Genomic DNA, 6,026 nt, shown 5'->3' with positions numbered 1-6,026 from the left:
TTATTTCTATTAATTTGTCAACATATCCTAAGTCCTTAAACAGTGTGAGGAGGGTCATTACAGTCAAAGATAGCTGACTGATGAGTTATTTTCATATCTCCTGACTGAGAAGACTTTGAAACAGTGTCCCATGAGTTTGTGGATACTCTGCTTCCAGATTAAGCTACAGGCCTTCCTGGGGATTGCTTTGTAGCCTGGTTACCATTATCTGTGTAAGTGTAGTTTTTTTTATGCTCTGATTGGCCCAGCGGGAACCAGACTATATTGGAAAATGTATTTCTTCCTCACCTTGGGCTATGTTCCCTGCTGGTTCATTGCTTGGTGGTGATTGATGGTGATTGCTTATTCCATAGTTGCTGTGCTGCTTGTCTCCTGAGTCCCTGGAGCTCTGCACTGAACCTTGTTTGACATGTAATCCTGTGCCTTGTTTCTTGGACCTTGAAATTTTTCTTGGACTTTGAGATTTCTGACCTTCTCTGCTTTGTTTTTAACTTGGGCTGTTCACCATAACAGTAGAGAGAAGAATATACTAACTTTTTTTTTCTTTTCTCTGGTAGGTGTATGCCATCAGTGAGCCTCAAGGATACTTTTCCAAGATGGCTGCCTGTGCCAGAACCCTGAGGTACCTGATAACAAGCCAGAGATACCTCACTGCTAGCCACTAAGGCAACTAGTGCCAAGAAAACATTTCTCTCAAGGACTACTCCCATGACAATTAAACACATCAGTGACACACCAGCAAAAATTGTTCTTACCCTTACTTGTTCTTGGTATTTTGGACAGGGATATTTCTCATAGTGCCACATTTAGTACACATCTGAAATTTGTAGCAGATCAAGACATCTAACTCATCTCTCTACTTTGTGCTATTTTTAGGTGATACAGGACATTGGTATTGACCATAGCTCATCACTCCTGTAGTGTATCCAAGACCGCCACCAGAGAAGAGGTACTATTAGACATACAGATTCACTTGCTCTGTCATCAAGTGGACTAGTAAGCCACAGTAGTGTGTTAATCAATGGTAAATATCAAATTAGATGTTTAACATGCTTTAAAGCTACATTCTTGCATGAGTGCTGCCATAATTGCAAATAAAATAAAAATGTCCAAAGCAAGGAAAACATTACTGAGTTGTGTCACATGCAAAGGTATGCAAAACAGTTCATTAATATTAACAGAGCTTACTATGAACCATGATAAACTTTGTGATGTGTGATAAGACCAAGAAAGTTAACTACACCCCTTAATCCTGGATCCCTATAGGGGCTGCAAGTCCCTGATGCCTCCCCTGAATATTAAACCCCCAGAGCCACATGTGCCCCCCAAAGCAGAAAACCATCCTCCCCTATGGCACATCATCATAAGTACTGCAGTTTAGTGAATGCCAGTGTTCTTACCAGGACTGCATATTGCTACAGCCAGAAGAGCATTTGTGTTATCAACCATGGCAATGCATGGTTTCTGGCCTTCTGGGCCATGATCTTAATGGGACAGCAAGTCCTGAGTGACGTGTCCTGTCACAGATGAAACCCTGTTCTCTTCTTTCCTTAGGCCCCTTATCATCAGTGGTGTCCCTGAGGAAAAGGGGAGATGGAGTCAGCAGGTACCATTTTGGATTACAGTACTGGTGGCTCAGGAGTGACTGCAGATTGCTCCTTCCTTATTGAGGTCCATGAGCTCCTGATGGTAAAAGAGACTTGGGGAGAAGAAGGCTTGGGGCTAGTATGGATGGTCTTTTTTGGCATATTGGATGGGATGCAGGGGTGTGGTAGGGAGCAGTTTCCTCAGGAGAGAATGGGATTGTGGGGTAGGGGCAAGTCACATGAGGCTTGCTGCCCCTTTAAGATTATGGCTGGGGGTTGGGGGGTGGGGGGAGCAGCAGCACACATACTTTTCCAGCCTCAGCACCTATTCCCAGCATGCATGCAGGATTTAATAAACAGCTTAGTAATTCCTATTGGAACTGTCTTGCATTAAAATGATGCATTAACATGCCGATTTAACACAGTTAGTATATAGGCCTCTTTTCCAACTCAAATGTTGGATTTTAGATAAAACATGTATTATTTATATATTTATTTATTTATTTAAAACTTCTTATATACCATTATAGCAAATTAAATTTGATCAAAATGGTTTACAAATATTTCTAATTTAACAAAATAAAATATAAAACTAAAATAAAGATAGAATTTTTAGAATAGTAAAATAAAAATAAAGTTAGAACAAAAATACAATAGATAACATATCAATATAAAATCATAAATGTATATCTATAGAGATTAATAAATCTATTTTACTAAAACAAAAAGATAGAAATAAGAATAGTTATTTCAACCACAGGGTAGTAGGAGAGGAGAAGTACCTTGTCTCTTATTCTATGTTTTTAAATGCTTCTTTGAATAAATATGTTTTTAGTGCTTTCTTAAAATCCTTACTGTTGGAAATTTGGCGTAATGAGTTTGGTAGGGCATTCCAGTGTATAGGTCTTGCAATCGAAAATGCTCTCTGTCGGGTTACACTCAGTCTAGCTAGACTTATGGACAAAATGTCTAAAAGGCTCTTATTTGAAGATCTGAGTTCTCTTGATGGTTTATAGATTCTTAAAGTAGAGCAGAGCCATATGGAATTAGCACTGTTTAATAAAGAATGAATTATGGTTAATATGTTATACAAAATCCGATATTTGAAAGGCAGCCAGTGTAAATTGTATAAGATAGGAGAGATATGTTTCTTTAAAGTTGTGCCAGTAAGAATGCGAGCTGCAGTGTTTTGTATTAACTGCAATGGTCTGATATTTGATTCCAGTAGACCCAAATATAGACCATTACAGTAGTCTAAACCTGAAAATATCAAAGATTGGAGAACTGAACAGAAATCTTGAGCAAATAGCAAAGGTTTTAGTCGTTTTAATAAATGCAGTTTGAAAAATGCATTTTTAACCACTTTTGAAATGTGATCGGATAAGGACAGATTTGAGTCCAGTGTGACTCCTAAACTGCAAGCTTGTTTATTAATAGGGATGAGTTCGTTATTGATCATAATGTGTGAAGAACGACTGTTAAATGGGTTCTCAATGAAACTTAATAATATAATTTCAGTTTTTTTCACATAAATTTTAGACGACTATGCGCCATCCATTTTTGTATAGTTTTGATGTAAATTTGAACTAGAGATGGTTTCTGACCATGAAGCTTTATATGGGACGAAGAGTTGGATATCGTCGGCATATATTTTGAATTGAATATTTAAAGCAGATAGAATATTGCATAATGGGATTAAATATATCTTAAACAGGATTGGAGAAAGGGATGAACCTTGGGGAACCCCTGAAGGAACGGAATATGATGATGAACAAGACCCAATGTTAATCTGATAGGAACGGTTAGAGAGAAAACTCTTGAACCAGTTTAACACAGTAGATTGAACTCCAATGGAATGGAGACTAGACAGATGTTATGGTCTAGTGTAATATCTAATAGAATCAGTATGAAATCTGTGTTTTAATCAAATCCTGTTAGATAAGTATCAAAAGAGGACAACAAAAGAGTTTCGGTTGAGTGTCCTTTCTGAAAACCGTGTTGGTTTGGATGTAGTATATCATGGTCTGCAAGAAAATCATTTAGTTGATGTAAGACTACAGATTCTAAAGTTTTTGACAATGAGGTTAGAGAAGCTATTGATAGAAGATTAGAGAATTCTGAAAAAGGGGTAGATTGATTCTTTTGGATGGGGAGTATAGAAGTTTGCTTTAAACAGTCTGAAACACACCTGTCTCCAGAGACTGATTTATTATTTTACAGATGTGTTCAGAACAGATTTCTGCTAGATTTTTAAAAATTAACCCAGGGCAGGGATTCAAGGGCGAGTTAGAAAATTTTTGTTTACCTATGATTTGTTTATTTTCTGCTGTGTATTTCATCATATTGCTAGAAAGAAGCCCAGATTGTCCACCCATTACAATTAAGGAGGAATAATCAGAGAACTACCTCATCACATATCCCTTTTTTTTCTATGGATTTGGGGCCATCAAGTAAGTCTGATCATATTTAAATGAGGCAGTGTGGTGAATGCAGTCTGGGAAAGCATTTTTTTGTTAAAACATAGACCGTGTCAGAAGCATGCTTCCTCTGCCCAATTCTAGATGTTAATGTCAGGTGAACAGCTTCACATATCAATGATGTAAGGAAGCACACACAGGTCAAGTTTCAAAAAATGCTCTGAACTTAGGTGACCTAAATTTGGCTGTGCCAAATTAAACACCCACTTTTTCAGCTGAAAATTTTCCTAAATCTAGGCAATCAGAAGTCAGAACAAAGGTGTCTAGTATTAGATCTAACATTCAGTCACCTACATTTGTGTACCTAAGGCCTAGATTCATCATTTTGCTATAAAACTGTGAAAAATAGTGCCCACGATAAAAAGAAAATGGGCATAGTTAGGGTAATTTTCCTGATACCACATTGCTATTTTACTGCTGTCACATTTTGGGGAGAGAAAGAAAGACAGAGAGAGAGACTCTTTATAAGGCTTTTATATAAGTAAACTGTTTATACCACTGTAAAAGGGATGACTAAGTAACTCAAGTGAGGTTTTGGTGGTAGTCTAAGTTTTGGGGGACAGTTTTACATGCACAGTCAGAGGTAAGAACAGCACAGTAGACATCAGTGAAGATTTTATGTGATTTGGAGTGATAAAAAGTACACAAAGATGAGATTGTACATTGTAACCTCGACCTACCTTGATAGTAGCTAGGTAGAGAGTACATCAAGCTAGGTTGAGAGTACATTGTACAAATCTCATCTTTTTATACCTTTTATCACTCCAAATCACATAAAATCTTCACTGATATCTACTGTGCTGTTCTTACCTCTGAATGTGCATGTAAAACTGCCCTCCAAAACCTAGCCCACCACTAAAACCTCACCCCAAGTTCAGAATGGCTCCTCTTACAGTGGTATAAAAAGTTGCCTAATATGTGTGTCACCCCAGGGTCTCTCTCTCTCTCTCTCAACAGGATTTGTGATATTTATTGCTAATCCCATTTTGGGCATAATGCCAGGAAAAAATACCCTCATTTTGATAAACTCCTCCCATTTGACTACATTTTTAAAATTTGCATACATATCTCATGATGCATATTTATTGCATGCATTACGGCATTATAACAGGTGTTAGGGCCCGTGATAAGGCCCTAATGCGATTTGATGAATGACCCCCTAAGTTAGTTGCCTAGCCATGAAAATCATGGCTAAGTACTTAATTTGTTTCCCACAACCTAAGCTCGTCTATGGCCCTGTCTACGTTTTCTCCATCTAAATATAAGTACCTCGTGAAACTTGATACCTCTTTTTAGATTCTCCCCTCAGTTTTCAAATGGAATGATTTCAGTGCTTAACTCTGAAAGTTAGGCAACTAAATCCTTTGGAAGTGGACCCCATATTATTATATACATGTCTGAATTGGGAGACAGTCTAAAAAGGCATTTAAAGAGCATTTACATTACTTTTACAAGAAATGCAGGCCTCTTGAGTCATAGGTTTTTATTATAGGATGATTGTGCTTTTCACTGAAGATGGTAAATAACTTTTGGCTGGAAGATTTTATAAGTCACGAATTTGAATAAATTGTATCCTATTTAGAAAGCATGTGTCATCCAAGGACTATATGAAAGTGCTTCTCGAACATATGTTTACATTCTTTTAAGAATTCTAAAGTAATTTGCTGCATCTGGTTTGATTTCAGTTAAAATAGGAAATAGCATTGCAATCTGCATTTAAAAGTGTTTGTGAGATAGTCAGTAAACAGCTCTGAGTGAAATATATTTTTCCAGTCTCAACCTACTGCTGAACTTGATTACAAATCAGAAAGTCAGTGTGAAAATGGCATCCTTATCTGTAAGAACTTAACGATAGAAGAAAATTGAAAAAGTGTGGAAGCTTATTTATTTATGAGAATTAGAAAACTCTAATGGGTTAAGACTGAAGAAAACACAATGCATACACACAAAGTATTTTAGATCC

Source organism: Rhinatrema bivittatum, chromosome 3, assembly GCF_901001135.1.
Source record: "Rhinatrema bivittatum chromosome 3, aRhiBiv1.1, whole genome shotgun sequence".
In the NCBI taxonomy this organism is placed as follows: domain Eukaryota; kingdom Metazoa; phylum Chordata; class Amphibia; order Gymnophiona; family Rhinatrematidae; genus Rhinatrema; species Rhinatrema bivittatum.
The sequence above is the reverse complement of the archived record's forward strand: the minus strand, read 5'-3'. Positions refer to the sequence as shown.